The 18,609-nt window shown below is 40.0% G+C and overlaps 1 long non-coding RNA gene across 5 annotated transcripts in view; it reads left to right on the forward strand.

Annotated features, from left to right (window-relative positions):
• The window catches only part of LHFPL3, a 658,997-nt gene that overhangs the window by 436,770 nt on the left and 203,618 nt on the right, over positions 1 to 18,609 (forward strand). For 3 of the 5 annotated variants that reach the window (XR_006553063.2, XR_003110919.3, XR_003110918.3), the window contains exon 2: positions 3,979 to 4,215. This is a non-coding gene — a long non-coding RNA (LHFPL tetraspan subfamily member 3). Of the gene's footprint in view, positions 1 to 3,978; positions 4,216 to 18,609 lie in introns of those variants that run through there. The other 2 variants (XR_006553065.1, XR_006553064.2) reach the window with 1 other exon arrangement.

An 18,609-nucleotide genomic window follows, 5' to 3' on the forward strand; every position in this document is an offset into this window, starting at 1 on the left:
ACCCAGGAGTCTTTCCTTAGAAAGTTTATAGTCTGTGATTGAGACAATGCTTGTAGATAAATAACTATAGAATATGTTAAAAGAAAAAAACAAGATGTTTAAGATCAATGCAGTCAACAGCTATGTGAGTTCAGAGAAGGGCAACAGTGTAGGTCAAGAAGAATTTGAGATGGTTCGGTTTGTTGCTTTTGACTGAATGTTAAATGTTTAAGTGAAATTTTGAGGTTGGACAGAAAACAGCAAAATTCTGTAAAGCAATTATCCTTCAATAAAAAATAAATTAATTTAAAAATATTTGAGTGAAATTGCTAAGTCATTTGTTGTTCAGTCGCTCAGTTGTGTCCGACTCTGCAACCCTATGGACTGCAGCCCTCCAGGCATCCCTGTCTTTCACTGTTTCCCAGAGTTTGCTCAAACTCATGTCCATTGAGTTGATGATACCAACCATCTCGTGGTAGTTTTATTTTTAGTTTTTTTTAAGAAATCTCCATACTGTCCTCCATAGGAGCTATATCACTTTACATTCCCACCAACAGTGTAAGAGCGTTCTCTTTTCTCCACACCCTCTCCAGTATTTATTGTTTGTAAATATATTTCTGATGATGGCCATTCTGATCAGTGTGAGGTGGTACCTCATTGTAGGGTTTTTTTTGGTACTTATTTAATTTGGCTGCACCAGGTCTCAGTTGCGACATGTGGGATCTGGATCCCTGACCAAGAATGGAACCTGGACCGCTTGCATTGGGAGTGTGAAGTCCCAGCCACTGGACCATCAGGGAAGTCCCCTCATTGAGTTTTGATTTGCATTTCTCTAATGATAAGTGGTGTCGAACATCTTTTCATTTGCCTTTTTGCCATCTGTCGGTCCTCTTTGGAGAAAAGTCTATTTAGGTCTTCTACCTGTTTTTTTAATTGTGTGTGTGTTTTTTTTTTTTTTAATTGAGCTGCATGAGCTATTTGTATGTTAACATATATATGTGTAATCTAGAAGAATGGTACAGGTGAACCAATTTGCAAAGCAGAAAAAAAGAAACACAGACACAGAGAAGAAATGTATGGACACCAAGGGGAAAGGGGAGTGGGATGGGTTGGGAGAGTGGGGTTGACATGTGTACGCTACTGTGTGTGAAGTAGACGCCTGGTGAGGGCCTCCTGTAGAGTACAGGGTGGGGAGGAGAAGGTGCAATATGTTTGTAGGACATAAAGTTAACCTTAAAAATGCTTTCCAGTATACATTAGGTGTGGGCTTCCCTGGTGCTCAAACAATAAGGAATCCGCCTACAGTGCGGGAGACCTGGGTTTGATCCCTGGGTTGGGAGGATCCTCTGGAGGGGGGCATAGCAACCCACTCCAGTATTCTTGGCTGGAGAATCCCCATGGACAGAAAGCCTGGTGGGCTGCAGTCCATGGGGTCGCAAAGAGTCAGACACGACTGAGCGATTAAGCACAACACATACGTTAGGTGCAGACAAATACTGTTTGATTCCACTTGTTACCTAGAGTAGTTAAACACTTAGGTCAAACAGTACATTGATAGATGCCAGGGTGTCAGGGACAGAGTTTCGGTTAAGGGAGGTGAAAAACACAGGAGAGGGATGATGGTGAGAGTTGCACAACAATGTGAATGTACTTAGTGCCACTGAACTGTACAGTTAAAAATGGTTAAAGCAGTGTGTTTTATTGGAGAAGGCGATGGCACCCCACTCCAGTACTCTTGCCTGGAAAATCCCAGGGATGGGGAGCCTGGTGGGCTGCCATCTATGGGGTCGCACAGAGTTGGACGTGACTGAAGCGACTTAGCAGCATCAGCAGCAGCAATATGTTTTATATTATATGACTTTTACCACAACAAAAAATATTATTTAAGGGTAGAATATTTAGGGATAGTAGTGGCAAATATACCCACTCCAGTGTTCTTGCCTGGAGAATCCCAGGGACAGGGGAGCCTGGTGGGCTGCCGTCTGTGGGGTCGCACAGAGTCGGACACGACTGAAGTGACTTAGCAGCAGCAGTGGCAAATATTCTAGGCAAAAGAGAAAACAGAGATCCAAAAACTTGGTGCGTAGACAGGCAACCATGCATATTACAGCCCATGTGAAGTGGAGAGTATAAAGGGGAGGAGGACTGGAAACATAATTAGGGGCTGATCTGTGGAGCTTTGAATACCTGGCTGAGTGTTTCAGTGTTCTTCAGCACCAGTGGGAACCAGCATGACATTTTAAGTATAAGCAGTAGTGTCTGATCTGAAATAGAGTGAAGGCAAACAGAAGGCAGAGGGAAGTTAGGGTTCTCTTTGAGAGATAACAAAGGCTTAAGGTAGGTGCGTGTATATAGAGATACTGCACAGATAGATAAGGCAAGCATGTTAACATCCGGGATGTGGGCAAAGATAAAAGAGCAACCAAGTGTGACCTGAAGTTTTGAACTGTCATTCTGTAAAATCAAAAGGAACACTAAAGCAGAGTTCTCCCAGGCTATCTTCTTAATTGTCACCCACCTTGCTATCTGTCTTCTCCAGACCTGCCTTGTAGACCTGTTCTTCTGTTAAGTAAGAAAGTAGTTGTCTACTTCTGGCTTGTTCAGTAGGTAGCAGTGAGGCAAGAGCTAACTTCCTCTTGCCAGCCTCAGGGATTGTTTGCCTCTGACAGTCACAGAACTCTTAACTTGGTTGTGCCATCATAGTTTTCTTTAGTTACATCCCCTTCAAGTGGATAACCTGCAAGGATGCCTCAACATGATCACTTTCTCCAGCCCCATGACTAATCTCCTGGTAGCTTGTCAAACACACCTTTTCAACTTCAGGGCCTTTGCACATGCTGTTGCCATTTCATATGTCTAGTGGTTTGCTTGTTTGGGGCCTTAATTTAAATGTCATCCCCTCAAGAGGCGTTACCTGTTCACTTTCTCTGAAGAAGGTCCACTCTCTGTTCTCTAGGCCCTTTGTTTCTTTCCTACCCATTACTTATTACAACTTAAAATTACTTTATTTGCATGCTTATTCATTTTTTTTATCCTCTTTCCCTGACAAAACATAAAGTCTATGGTAGCATAAGCCATGTCTCTCTTCTTGATCCCTGTATCCCTAGCACCAAGAACTATGTCTGGTACTCCTTCAGAGACACTCAGTAAGTGGTTGTTGAATTAATGAGTGAATGAATTAATGGATGAACCACCTATTCAGAATATAACCTAACACTGTCACCACTTACCCCAAAATAATTTGATTAAATGTAAGGAGAGTAGCAATGATAGCCTTCAAATCAACATATTCTTATTAAAAAGTGTATATTTCACATGGTGATTTTTGGGAAATAGAAAAAGTATTAAGCATTCTCCTTAAATTCCTGAATTTACATATTAAATAAAAGCTCTGCAGTGCCACACTGTGTTGCCATGATTTTCAACCTTTTAAAAAATGAAATAGAACAGAGAACAGAATAGAGAATATCAGAGTGCATTGCATGTGGCAAGTGTAGTTTCAAGAAACTTCATAGTGTGTGTTGGTCACAATATGAAACTATTTTTTGCTGTGACTCAGAGTCAATATATGCTCTTGTGTCTCCATGTTATCCCACACCTAATCCCTTATCTGACTGCTGTCATAGCTCTTAAAAGTCGGAATTGAATTGTCATCTTGCAGTATCAGGATTGCTTGTGGGCCTATTTGCAGTGGAAGCCTTCTCACAAAAGCACGCTACAATTCAACCTTTTTTTTTTTCTTATTGATCAACCTACCTTGGCCTCTCTTTTAATGTTCTGTCCTACTGTAAAGAGTGTTCCCACAGCCCCTTTCATTGCAGAGTGATGGGCTGCTTTGAAGTTAACTGGTGGGGAGGGGAGAACCACTCAGGGGTGGACAGCAGTAAGACATGCTGTTCTTCACATCAAGAGTTTGGACAACGATTTGACACACAGTGGCAATATTTGCTAAAATGAAATTTATGTTAAGTCTTTTTCTCTTTTTTTCCTCTCTCTAAGCTGCCTGCCTTGTGCTTGGCTGTATGATTTTCCCTGATGGCTGGGATTCAGATGAAGTAAAACGGATGTGTGGAGAAAAGACAGACAAGTACACTCTTGGGGCTTGTTCAGTCCGCTGGGCCTACATCCTGGCTATCATTGGGATTTTGGATGCCCTCATCCTCTCGTTTCTGGCATTCGTGCTTGGTAACCGACAAGACAGCTTGATGGCAGAGGAACTGAAGGCAGAAAACAAAGGTAAGACTGCTTTGGGGAACTCTTACCCCAAAGCACAAAAAAATGGCATTCTCCATCCTTTCCCATCCGGTAGCATCCCCTCTTGGTCTAATTTGCTGCTTTTAAAAACAAAAAAAATTGAAGTATAGTTGATTTACGATGTTAATTTAATTTCTGCTGTACAGCAAAGTGATTCAGTTAGACAATGTATCTACATTCTTTTTCATGTCCTTTTCCACTATGGTTTATTATAAAATACTGAATATAGTTCCCTGTGCTATACAGTAGGACCTTGATGTTTATCCACTGTGCATGCTTTTAAAAATCTATTTTATTGAAATATAGTTGACTTATAACTACTGTACATCAAAGTGTACATTCTTTTTCATATTCTTTTCCATTATGGTTTATCACAGGAAATTGAATGTAATTCCCTCTGCTATACAATACAACCTTAGGCTTTACCAAGGAGGTGGAGGGTTGGAGAAGGGATGATTTGGGAGTTTGACACAAGCAGATGCTGCATCTTTTCATGGTGTCTAGTTTATAGACTTTCTCAAGCATAACTCAAGACATTTACACAATTAAAAGTGTATTTTTGCATTTATCTTTCTGAGGCTCTCTGAGTCCATTATATTTCAACTTTTTCCAGTTTCTTTTTCCTTCCCTCTCTGAGTTCATGATATATATATATATGTATGTATATATATGTGTGTATATATATAGTATAGTTCATATATATATATGTATGTATAGAGAGGGAGGAGAGCATTCTCTACTTGGCTAAACAGTAAGTGAAATAAATGCCTGGGGAATCTTCGAGAATCATCTATAAGCATCTTTACTCAGCTACTCACTATATTTTAATTTAGACTCAGTCTCTCCAAAAGAGGTAGAGATACCCCAAATAGTTACAGTAAGCTATTTAAGTATTTGCTTAATTAGCTGAATTTTAAATGTGTTATCTGGGTAATCAAAGTCCTCAAATTTCTTTTCAAAGAGAAAATGCCTTCTGAAACACACACACACACACTAGGACAGAATCTAGGACATGGACTAGTGAATGATACATGAATATCAGAGTATCCCGGTAAGAGGTAACAAGTCATTACTCAAGATGAATCTTTTCATTTTCTTTCCAGAATTCTAAACCAGTTTCTTGGGATAGAATTTTACTGTCTCTGTTTTGTTAAAGCCTTAGTTTCCTTAAACTGTTTTATCTTTACATTATCTTTAATACTTTGGAGCCACCTTCAATTAAGTGACCCAGCCTTCTAGTTTTTCCCCTAATTAAGAATTAAATCCATCCTTGAATTATGAAATTCCACTTCTTTCGAGTAGTGTTTACTTGAGAACTCTTTACTGCCTCAAATATCAGCACACGTTAGCACCTGCATGAATGTCACATGTAATGATAGTGTGGTAAGCTTTGTGTTTAGAGCATCACTCTTTATGCTGGTAAACCATGAACTATAAAGAGAGAAATAGAGATGGCCAGGAGAGCAGCAGTCACCCATGAGCCCTTTATCTCCCTCATTTATAGACAGAAAACATAACGGTTTACTCAGTTCTATCAAAAAGATTCTAAACACAAAAATAATCCTTTCGTAAGGGAATAGTGCTGAACTTCCTAAAAACACAACTACTTCTCTCAAAGTTGCCTATTCTACGTAAAAAGGACCATGTGAAGATAGTAATTACACTTATAAAGCATGTTAAGATTCAAAGTGCTTTCACATGTACTCATTAATTTGGTGCCCTTGGCTATTGTCTTTGGGACTTGTTGTATGTACACGGGTCTCTGTCCTGTAAACTTCACTTCAAATTTTATGGTAAAGATAACTTAATATTAGAATAAGTTTCCCTAGAGAATGAATTTTTTAAAATACTACTTTGTTCTGCAAATGCTTGTTTCTCACCACCACCCAGAATGCAATTTTTTCACTGTACAAATCAAAGTTACATTAAGAACCTTTAACTTTCCAGGTACTCTTTGACCACATATAACAAGAAGAAAAAAAATAGCAAAACCAGGAAAGTTTTCACTTGACTACTGAGAATTCTAACTCATAATCTCATATTATGAGAATCTGATAATTCCTGAATTCATACCTCAGGAAGGAACAGGAGGATTATAGAATAATAATAAACAGTTTTTAAGATGAATCTTTCCTTCCAGTTGATTCAATTAAATGTGGATGTCTGATCCCTTCCATCTAGGTCTTTATTAAAGAAAGTGTTATTTTCAACTCGATATATTGGAAACACCTTAGTAAAAGCTTTAATGGGAAAGAAGATTAAATAAACCAACATAAGGTTTAGGGACTATCTGTGTATAATTTTTCGTGTTGATCTTCTTCTGCATTTGGATGTATCATATATGGGTGTAGACCATAGTTTCTTCCATTTGATTCTGAAGAACTGAATTCTGTCGTAGTCCATCTATATCATGTCAGATAGATCTAGTAAAGCAGCGGAGAACATCAGGCCATACTGATAAAATATTTCAATTCTACTGCATTTTATTTCACAGTTGCAATTCCTTTTCCTAGAACTCTGAGAATGTGTCAACAGTTTTATTACCCAGGCATTTCTTAAACAATAAGGTCTGTTTAAAGTCAGAGCAAGGTTTCTAAGCCTTGTATAAAATGTAATGACACCTGAATGTTTCTGAGAAATGATAGATTTACAGTTGTACAAAGTCGCCTTTATTGTTATTGTTCAAACACTTGTTCAGTGTTAAAACTTGCAAAAACTCAGGTTGTTTGAGAGAAAGCCTATCAGTGGTTGGTTTGTATGTTTGTGTATAGACACAGTTTCACTAACCAGTAGTTTAATGGCTTTCAAGTGCAAGCAGTAACCAAAACCAAATACCTTGATGTTGCCTTCTGTTAGATCTCACTTCCATGAGGGTCTATAAAAATAATTTGTAATTATGAAATTGGTTATATACAATAGGGGCTTTTACAATTTGCATGGCTTTGTTAATATAAGTTCTCCCTTATTGAAACTGTTTCTCATGATAAATTTTTTTCCTGATAAAACTAACATTATGTCCTTTGCTAGCTAAGGCCTCCTTTGGGTTCCAAGGCAATGCAGTAAAACAAGAGGCAGATCTAGCTCATGGAATTGTAGGAGATTTTATAAACTACATGATGCCTTCTAGTATCATGGAAGCAGACAGTACCATAATTGAAGCTTTGGCTCAGAAGAAGAAACCTTTGTACATTCATGTATAGGTTATATCGCCACACGCACTGTAATACTTTTTATAGCCTTCCAGCTTTATGACCTGCCAATCATCATAACAAACGACACCCTATAGCAAGTAGTGGGGCCATTATAGGAAGAATAAACCTGCAACAGTAGCATATGCCCCCCAATTCAGAGAAGTTTGTCCTGAAAGGCCTTATCACTTTTCTTCATTTGTTTTTTATAATTAATATAAGAACACGCTTGCCCTGTATATCTAGAGAAGCCACCAAATGGGTTCAGTATAGTAAGATACTGCTTAGATCTATGAGTCCTTCCCAACACTCACCCCAGTGGTCAAAACAAGAATCACTGTTACAGACTATAGCAAAGAAGGGAAGGAAACTCAGTTCTGATTGTTGACCTGTATGCTCCAGAATCATGAATTAATCTTCACGAAGGTGCTTTTCAAAGAGAAAAGAGGGAGAGGTGCTCAGATGAACACGTCCACCTCTGCCTCTTAATTTCCAGTGACCTCACCTCGATCCCATTTCCATGTCCCCATACCACACTTCTCACAGCATTTCATGAGGCCCTCCTTTTCAAAGAATGTAAACATAATTTGAAAGAGCTCTAAGCTGAAATTTATCATAAATTGTGAAATGGCAAAATTTGAATGAAGGAGTTGTGACGTTCTTTCACCAAACCAAAAGCAACAGCTTTGACGATGCAAGTGTTATCATAGAGGGAACTTCTGTAAGAGATAAAGTTAATCTTCTGTGGCAGTCAGTCAGACTCCTGGAATATTTTTATATGCCCCACAAAAGCTTCCACTGAAAAACAAAAAAGGAGTGAAAACTTGAAATACCCAGCTCACTGTATACAAGAGTTAGCATATACAAGAAAACATAGCTGTGTCCCCCGAATCTGGGGAGCCAGCCCTGCTGCCTGTGTGCTGTCCTGGCTCTAGGGATAGATGCAGACAGACAGGTGTTCATTCTTGTTTGGGAGTTGGACAGTGTGATTTCTAAATGAGCCAACAACACTAGGCATTTAACCTCGATATGCTGCTTAATTGCATATTTTAACACACTGAACTGTGAAGTCAATTTAATTATGTAAAATTAAAGTTTCATCCAGATAAAAAGGATTTGAAATGAAAGCTTCATTTTCAGTTTCTTTCATTAATTGTGAAAGGAAAAATAATTACATTTTCCAGAGGTCCTTTGCCACAAATATCTCTTTCCTTGTCAGACACCACTTATAAAGAGGTCTGTTTCTGCATTTGTGTGTATGGTCTTTGGAACTGCTTATCAGATAATTGGGGCCTCTCAAGCAGTTTTAAAGTCACTTTGTATTCTAGCACTTTAACTGCAAATGAGAAAACATTATTCACCAAGAGATGACTTCAGCTACCATTTATTAAGTGGTTTAAGCTCTTTTTAATGCTATAATAGGGGGAGTTACAATAAATTCATTTTACGTAAATAACTAATTGAGAAACACTTCAGAATTTTGACTGAAGGTACCATGCCATGCCACGACCTCATTGTGGGTGCCAGTGTGGTCTGTGGATAGAATGCTCACTGCCGAGAGCTGGTGTGAGTAACCTGAGGGGCCCTGTGTTCATATCTTAATAGCCCCAGAATTCAGCTTCCTTGTCTGTAAAGTGCAGGCTTGCCTAAATGGCATCTGAGGTTTCTTCCAGCTGTAAAATATTCCAATTCAAGGGACACCTTCAGAACTGTCCTTTAAGGATGTCCTTAAAGGCTGTCCTTAAAGACTTCTTTAGGGATGTGTTAGCAATGCAGGGGTGACTAGAAGGGAAAGAAAGTTCAAGGAAGGAGGTCGAGGATGCCTCAGTGTTTCTTCCTTAGCCATGAACCTCCCCACAGCCCCGCTCATTCATACCATCAAGAGGAGAATGAGTCAGATTTAGAAACTCAGTCCCATGCAGAGGCGGCTCCTTGCCCCACTAGATTCCATGTGGACGCCTTGACAGTAAACAGAGGCCCAGATCACAGACTCAAACTCTGTTTCTGGTCCCAACTTTGGCACTTATTAGTCATGTGGCTTTGAATAAGTGTCTTAACACCTCAGAGCCTCTGCTTCACTTTCTTTAAAATGAAAACAATAACACCCAGCTCTGCCTCCTCTATAGAGTTAGGAGAATCTGACAAAAACATGGGTATAGAAGCAATTTATAATCAGTAATGTTGATACAGGCTTTACTTATTGCTAATCATTTCCTCCAAATGACATTTTATTTGATCTTTGGAATAGTCCTGTGAGATAGTTACTGTCATCCTAGTTTTACATGTCAGAACCTGAGGCTTGTAAAAGTTAAATATGTTGTGTAAATTTTCACAGCTAGGAAGGAATGGATTCAGGACTCAAACACAAATCATTTTACTCAGAATTTCAAGTTCTATTATACAACATGATGTAATCAATTCTTAGTGCATGCTGATTCTGTTGTTTTCCATTGACTAGTCAGCCCTGTACAAGTAAGAGTTTAGTCTTATTTTCATTCGGTGGCTTTTAGATAATGGTATTCAATCAAAAGCTTAATACACTTGAGAATAGGGAATAGCCTTGATTTAAAACTCATCCTTCTGCTTGACTCTGTAACCTTATAAAAACCTAGTGAAATAAGATCAGGAAACCTTCCAGTACTTTGAATTTTTAGCAAGGCCATAGTGAATTGTGCTTCCCAATGGGATTTGTGTTGAATGAAGTCCTTCTGGTCACTGAAGTATCTCAGAGTGTACATCGAAAAAATAGCATATATCCTGACACTTTTTCAGAAGGACTCAAATCCATCTGAGAGTTGAAACAGACCTCAGTGCTCACAGAATGGTTTTATATACTTGCAGCTTCTCACTCTTTCATAAGCTCACTTCATTCACATTTTCTCCCCCAGCGCTACACGGACCCTGTCACATGAAGAGCGCCCCTAGTGTCCTAACTGCTCGATTTCATAGTCAGTTGTCAATCCTTATATTAACTTGCTGTTGTTGCCATTTAGTTGCTCAGTTGTGTCAAAAGACACCCAGAATCCTCACGCTTCTCTGTCCCATCACTGCTGCTACCCTGGTGCAGGCCAAGTCTTAGCAGAGCAAAACCAGCGCGATCCTGTTAAAGAAGGGTAGCTGGATCATGCTGTTCTTCACCTCAGGACCCTCCCGTGACTGGATGATGCACTCAGAGTGAAAGCTAGAATCCTTTCCCAAGGTGTACAAGACCCTGCAGACCTGCCTCCATCCTGGCCACTCTGACCTCCTCTGAGATTTTTCTCCTTGTTTCCTCTGCTCCAGACGCATTGACTTTCTTGCTGTTTCTCAGACACTCCAGGGGTAGTCCCATCTCAGGGTCTTTACATTTGCTGTTCCCTCTGCCTGAAATGGTCTTCCTCAAAACCTCAAAGCTCGATCCCTCATATCTTTCATGTCTTACCCAAATATCACCCTCTCAGTGGGCTGTTCCCGGGCCAACCTCTCTAAAATGTTTTCTGACACATGTATTTTATCCAGCCCACTGGATATTCTGCTTTTTTTGTTGTTGCTGCTGCTGTTGTTAATTGTCTCCCCAGAAAAGCTCCACAGGGGCAGGGATTTTTCTCTCTTCTTCTCTACTGTTTCCTCAGTGCCTAGAATAATGCATGGCATTTGTAAGTACACAATAATTATGTATTGAATGAGTGACTTAATGAATTAATCTCTAGCTCATGAGATGGTCATTCCAATCTTAAACAGATCTTAACCTTGGAAAGTTTTTATTTCTATTAAGATGAAACATGCCTCCTTGTAATGTTTAAAGTAAAAGTAAAGTGCTAGTCACTCAGTCATGTCAGACTCTTTGCAACCCCATGGACTGTAGCCCACCAGGCTCCTCTGTCCATGGGATTCTGCAGGCAAGAATACTGAAGTGGTTGCCATTTCCTTCTCCAGGGGATCTTCCTGACCCAGGGATTGAACCTGCATCTTCTGCATTGCAGGCAGATTCTTTACCATCTGAGCCATCAGGGAAGCCCACATCCTTGTAATATTCATAGCTAACCCCTCTTCTACTTCAGAGTCTTGATTTATGCGGAAACAGTTATTGTGTCTGTAATGGTTAAAGTTACACATTCACCCAGCAGCATGATTCTCCATGTCTTGCTGGGCATCTGCAGGCACCCATGTAGTCAGTGCTGTCCACTGTCTACCCTAGGTGCCAGGGCAGAGTGCACCACTGGGGAGGGGGAGGGGAGGACATCCAAAAGTATGGGAGAAGGAAGAGAACTTTGCAGTTGCTCATGGATGTGTTGCTAGAGATTGTCTCCTTCAGTTGACCCTCTATGCCTCAAGGTAACTTGGACAACATCTAAGATGTCGTTGTGAGACTGACTCTAGTCCATCCAACAAATACACATTGAGATCATGAATGTACCATGGTGCGCTTGAAGAGGAAGCACTCCCTTTGATGGGTACCCAACCTGAAATGATGCCCTCAGAGTAAGTGTCTTCCTCTCAGCCCTCCCCAATTAGACTGCCAGTCTGAAGTGGTTTAAGAATCTGAGGGCAAAGGCAGGGCTGACTTTGAATGGCTCTCACACATGCTCCATCTCTAACTACTTTACTCCAGTATCCAAAACAATTTTGACATTTCAGTGATCTTTTCAGTCCCTGAAATTAGGACTGATCTTTTCTGTCCCTGAGAAAGAATCTCTAGGGAAACATCAAAGCAGCTAAAAGAAAGGAAGAAGGAGGGAATGAAAAATGAAAAAGAAATTGTATACAACAAAAACATGAAATCTAACACTTAGTCCTACCAGTAAATTTTCAACATTCCAGCAAAACTTAAATGAAGTCCTGCAGTTAGGTTAAAAGTTACCTGCTTCTTCCTACCCCTTACTTCCCCATTTAACAGTATCATCATGAGAGCTGAAAATTTAGGGAATATCATAACCCCACCTCCCAAGTTTGAGGGGCCACCCAAGTTTATTGATTATGTTTACTTAACTTCTAAGTACTGATCTGTGGCCAATTATTTTTTAATTTTATTTTATTAAGACTGAGTCTAATTTCAGATCTATGTACTCTAGATTGTATCAGTAGGCTCTTCAGTCTTTGAAATTAATGATCCAATAAATTAATTAATTAAGATCCATTATCTCTTCCTAAATTTGCTGTTTTTTACATGTAATACAGACTCAGTCATTTAAGTAAACTTTATTTCAGGGAAAATCTCTTATTTCTGGTCTTCTCATCTACACATTTAAGTTTCTAGGCCACAAATATACCTCTGAAAATTTTTTCTCCCCCATAAATATGCTCAAGTAGTTTAGTTTCTTCCTGTTTATCTAGTTAGTTTCCTAACAATGAACCCCTCTAGTTTTTTCTCTTATTCATGTTGAAGTCTCTAATTCTCTGCATGTTTCCTACCTGGAAAAGAATAGGTACCAAATGAAATGTTAGTGTTCTTAACTTTAATTCTAGTTAAATCTCCTTGGGCCTCAGCCTCCCTACTCAGACTTCTTTTTTTTAGTATACATGAAACTTTTTTGGCAAATGATGTTTACATTCTTGCTACATGCTCACTGATCTTCAATTGCGCGGTCAGAGAACACACTGAAAATGTAACCTGTCATTTCACTTGACCTTAAGTGTAACCTGATACTTCACTTGGCCCTGACAAAGGATAAAGAGTGTTGTTTTTAATATCTGGTAAGGAAGGTAAGGACACAGTTCCAAGCAAATACTCTTGAGATAAATAAATGTTGAGATTACTTGCAGAAATAGTTCTTTGTTAGTGCTTCAGGGCTTCTCTGGTGGCTCAGGTGGTAAAGAATCCACCTGCAATGTGGGAGACCCGGGTTCGATCCCTGGGTTGGGAAGATCCCCTGGAGGAGGGCATGGCAACCCACTCCAGTATTCTTGCCTGGAGAATCCCCATGGATAGAGGAGTCTGGTAGGCTAACAGTGCTTCACAGAATATGACCACCTCTCACAAAAACCCTGCAAATAACATTTTTTACTCTAAGTTTCTTGAAAATAAAAACTGTATCTTATTTATCTCTTATCTCCAGTATTGTAGTTCTCAGGAAATAGCAAATGCTTAATCAATTTAAACACTATTTTTATTGAATCAATTACATGAAAAAAATTTGTAAACAATGTCCCCTCCTAACATGTTTTCTGTACATGAAGCAGTTTTTCCTTCACATGTATTTTTAAAGAATCAAAGAATGGCGTATTAGAACAATGTACTGTAACTCTGCCACTTGTGGCCTTGTTTCAACAGCCACAAAAATGTGCAGTTGCTGTGTGCTGAGTGATGGGAAAAACCAGGGCAGTCAACTCATCAAACATTTCTTCCTCTCCTTGTGTATGCCAAGCCTCATGAGTAAGTGGGGCAGGGTCTGCCCTCTGTCTCTTTGGGGAGAACAAGTAGTGTTACATGTATTAGGTTATATTTCTGAAGTCCAATCCCATTCTCATACCTGTGGCTTTGGCAGGTAACTTTGTTGGTACCTGGTCTCTGTAAAATGAGTGCATGCCCATCCCTGAGCTACCTCACTCCAGCGCCAGTGAAAGATGACGCTATAATAAGCAGAGACTGCTTCCCAAGGACAACTAGATAGACAAGGTTTCATCTGCTTAGAGGCTTTAAAAAAATCAGCTTGCAGAAAAGCATCGAGGCTGTAAGTGTTAGATAAACAAAAGAGAACACAACTGTGAAGAAATGAAAAACTGCAGTAGATGTGTTGTGGACAGGGCCTAGTCAGAATGGAGAGGTGGGGAGTTTTCTCTTACTGCTAAAACATTTTAGCAGTTCATTTTAGAGCAGCCTGTTGAAAATCTAAGCTCCAGAAACTGAGGAGAAGTCCCTTGTAACTGCCAACATTGTCACCCTTGAACCATGTCTTTCCAGTCAGTCAGCCAGCTGATCCTCAGCAAGTGCTATTTATGATTTCATTGACTTTTTCTTCCTGCTTTACTGCACATGTAATCTGGGCCTTGGATTTGGTAGAGAAAGATCAGTTTGGCATGACTAGATATCATCTCTCTAGCTTAATTCGTCCATGTCACCTTTGGTGATGTGCCTGGAATAACCAGGAGGTGAAATGTGCATTCTGGCAACTGCCACACAATGCTGTCTGCAGGTTGATGTGCTTTCCAGCCCACAAGAGTGACAATATTGTCAAGAGATCTGGAGGGCAGGATTCAACCAGGGAGAAAAAGCAGCTGTGGTGTTGGTGTCAGCCACCCCAACACATGTTCTGACAGAGCCACTAGACTGGTTGGTCACTGGAGAAAAGCCAGCCACGGCCCCTCAGGGCAGCAGGTGAGGCTGCGGCCCTCACTGAAGGAGGGCTCTGACCCAGAGCCCTTATAAGCGGCAGTTCACTACAGAGAATCTAGAACACTCTCCCTCGTCCCAGAGAAGGTGACAAGCCCAGAAGTCACATGAGCAAACTCCATCTGCTGGCTGGATAGTTCCTCACCAGGGGCTGGCCTTTTGGTGCCAATGCCAATGCACAAAATGAAAGACATTCTCTGACTGTCCTGACAGAAGTGCAATTACCTGGGCTCTGGGAGCTTTGTTTCCAGGTCACCCATTTAAAAAAAGTAAAAAATTTAAACACTTCCCTGACCTTGGTGAGGGTGTTCAAAGGTACTATGTTGATTAGTACAAGGTAGCAGATTACCAGATGACACTGTCTTGAAGTCTTATTTTCAGAAAAATCTTCTAAAAACAGGAGTGACTGGTTGGTTAGTTTTTGGGGGTTTTTTTAAATCAACCTGAGAGAAAGTCTTAGTGGTGGGCTTCATAACTCTTCAGATGTAGAGTGAATGACCAACTCTCCCCTCTCATGTATTGGGCAGAGGATGATCAAGCTAAAGAAGTGTTGAAATACAGAGTGAGGACTTTTAGAGGCATAAATCACTTGACTCTTTACAATCACCTGGGGAGCTTTAAAGCAGATTCCAGTGCTTGGGCACCACTGCAGAGATTCCACTTCAGTTGGCGTGAGGTGGATCCAAGCACAAGAACTCCCAGGAGTTTCTCATGTGCAGCCAGGGCTAAGGACCAATAGCCTTGTCCAGCACCTCATTTTACAGCTAAGGAAGCTGAGCCACAGAGTAGGGAGATAAAGACTGTCTCAAATCATTTCTAATTATTATAATTTGAAATCAGCAGGTAACCCATGAAAAAAGTAATTTCATTCTATAATAGGCTAAATAATCACCTTCTGATATAGTCTGGGCTTCCCAGGTGGCGCAGTGGTAGAGAATCCACCTGCCAATGCAGGAGATGCAGAGGACACAGGTTCAATTCCTGGGTCAGGAAAATCCCCTGGAGGAGGAAATGGTAACCTACTCCATGATTCTTGCTGGAAAAATCCCACGGGTAGAGGAACCTGACAGGCTACAATTCATGGGGTCACAAAGAGTCAGACACGAGTGAGCGTGCACCCACAATATAGTTCTGTTGCTACTATTTTTGGAAACAGAGCTGTCTGCCAGTCCTGGGAAATCAATTTGTGCCATCTGCTGGCCCTGGGAACTTGGGTAAACCTCTGTAAGCCTCAGTGTCTTCCTCTGTAAGGACGTTCATAGTACCTGCCTCACAGAGATTTGAAAATAAGATAATGCATGTAAACTGTCTGTCACAGTGTTTGACACCTATCAACTGTGTTTATTTTGAGAGTTTGATTTTATAATTTTTATTATATTAACACATAATATAGAGCTTATTTGTGTGGTGCAGAGTCCACACTCTAACCACTGTACCAGGGTCTCCCTCTGTTCTTATCAACTCTGTGTTATAATGGGGACCTCATTAAAATCTAGAGCTTGCTCCTTCCACATGTTTAAATATGATTTTTTTTATCTGGTAGCTTGCAAATATTTTTAATATGACTGATGAGGGTTGGTTGGTTGGAAGCTTCTTTTTCCTTTGTTTTTTATAATCTTCCTGCATATATTCATATCTCAGGATAAGCAGTGGTGGGATGTGGGAGGAGTTATTCCTTTACATGTGCTACTCAAAGAGCTCAAACCTTATAGCTGGCTCTGTAAACTCAGTGGCCGTCACCAAGGAGAGTCCCTGACCCCCTGATGGAAATGAGACTTACTCTTTACCATGTTACCCAATTCCAACCTGGCTGTGAAGTCCTTCACTGCATTGTGGAACTATGAGAGGCAAACTCAGGGCCTTAAAAATGTCTGTGAGAGGTGTCCTTCAGAAGTGATAGAGGGAAGGGATTCCACCAAGGCAGAAAATGCAGTGAAGACAAGAATCTGCTGAATATAGGAGAACATAGTCCCTTCAGTTTGTCCACAGGGTGATAAAAATTTCGCACCACTAAGCTAGTGAGTGACTGTGTCTGGATCAGAGCACATCTTTATCTTCCTCACCATACACATGACAAATACAAGCCATGAGTCAAACAAATGTAAATAATAACATTTTATTCAAAGCTAAAATGGGGAGGAATCCTCCCTCATTATTCAAAACCCATTCCTCTCTGGCTGTCTCTCCTGATGCACTCAGGAGAGAGATTGATCCTTTCCCTCACCAGCTAATTTACAACCACTAGATAACAAGCTTTACTATTATTAAAACTATACATTTCAGGCTGTTGTTCAGTCACCAAGTCGTGTCCAACTCTCTGCGACCCCATGAACTTCCGTGGGCCAGTCTTCCCTGTCCTTCACTATCTCCCTGAGTTTGCTCAAGCTCAAGTCCGTTGAGTCAGTGATGCCATCCAGCCGTCTCATCCTCTGTCACCCCCTTTTCTTGCCTTCAGTCTCTTGCAGCTATCAAACTTCTCTGAGAAGAATATGTACCTGGGGATACTCATTTTAAGTAAAATTTTAAAATGAAAAGATGGCCTCAGTAATTCCAAGAAACAGCTCTAAGAAGTGGTTTTTTCAAATTAATAAACTTTATCTTTTTTTTTATTTTATTTTATTTTTAAACTTTACAAAATTGTATTAGTTTTGCCAAATATCAAAATGAATCCGCCACAGGTATACATGTGTTCCCCATCCTGAACCCTCCTCCCTCCTCCCTCCCATTCTGTTTATACCAAAACCAAACAGAAAGTCTGAGCTCCCTCGCACTTTCATGTACGTATGCCACGCCTTCTTTCATGGTGCATGTATACCACAGCTTCTTAAGCCACTTATCGTTGATGGGCACTTGGACTGTTTTTATATCTTGGCTGTTGTCAACAGTGCTTCTGTGAGCATTGGGGTGCATGTATCTTTTATTTTTTCCAAATATATACCCCCAGGAATGGGATTGCTGGATCATATGGTAGCTCTATTTTTAGTTTTTTAAGGTGCCTCCATGCTGTTCTCCCTAGTATATGTACCAATTTACATTCCCACCAACAGTGTAAGATGGCTCCCTTTTCTCCACACTCTCCCCAGCATTTATTGTTTGTAGATTTTTTGATGGTGATCATTCTGACTGGTGTTAGGTGGTACCTCACTGCAGTTTTGATTTGCATTTTGAATTTCTCTAATAATTAGTGATGTTGAGCATCTTTTCCTGTGCCTGGTGGCCATCTTTGTGTGTTCTTTGGGAAAATGTCTGTTTAGGTCTTCTGCCCATTTTTTTTTATTGTGTTGTTGTTATTTATATATATATATTGAGTTGTGTGAACTGTTTGTATACTTTGGATATTAACCTCCTGTCAGCTACATTATTTGCAAATATTTTCTCCCATTTCCAAGGTCATCTTTTTGTTGTCAATTTCCTTTGCTGTGCAAAAGCTTTTAAGTTTGATAAGATTCCATTTAAAAATTGTTTTGCTTTTACTTACATTTTGCTTTGGAAGACTGATCTGGGGAAATATTGCTATGATTTATGTCAGAGAGTGTTTCACGTATGTTCTCATCTAGGAGTTTCATGCTGTCATGTCTTACATTTAGGTTTTTATACCATTCGGAGTTTATTTTTATATATGGTGTGAGGGAGTGTTCTAATTTCACTGTTTTACATGTAGCTGTACAGCTTTCTCTACACCACTTGTTGAAGAGACTTTTCTCCACTGTATATTCTTGCCTGCTTTGTCATAGATTAATTGATGATAGGCATGTGGGTTTATTTCTGAATTCTTTATTCTGTTCCATTAATCTGTGTATTTGTTTTTGTGCCAGTACCATGCTGTTTTGATTACTATAGCTTTGTAGTATAATCTGAAGTCTGGAAAGATGATACCTC

This window comes from Bubalus bubalis, chromosome 8, assembly GCF_019923935.1.
Source record: "Bubalus bubalis isolate 160015118507 breed Murrah chromosome 8, NDDB_SH_1, whole genome shotgun sequence".
Lineage (NCBI taxonomy): Eukaryota > Metazoa > Chordata > Mammalia > Artiodactyla > Bovidae > Bubalus > Bubalus bubalis.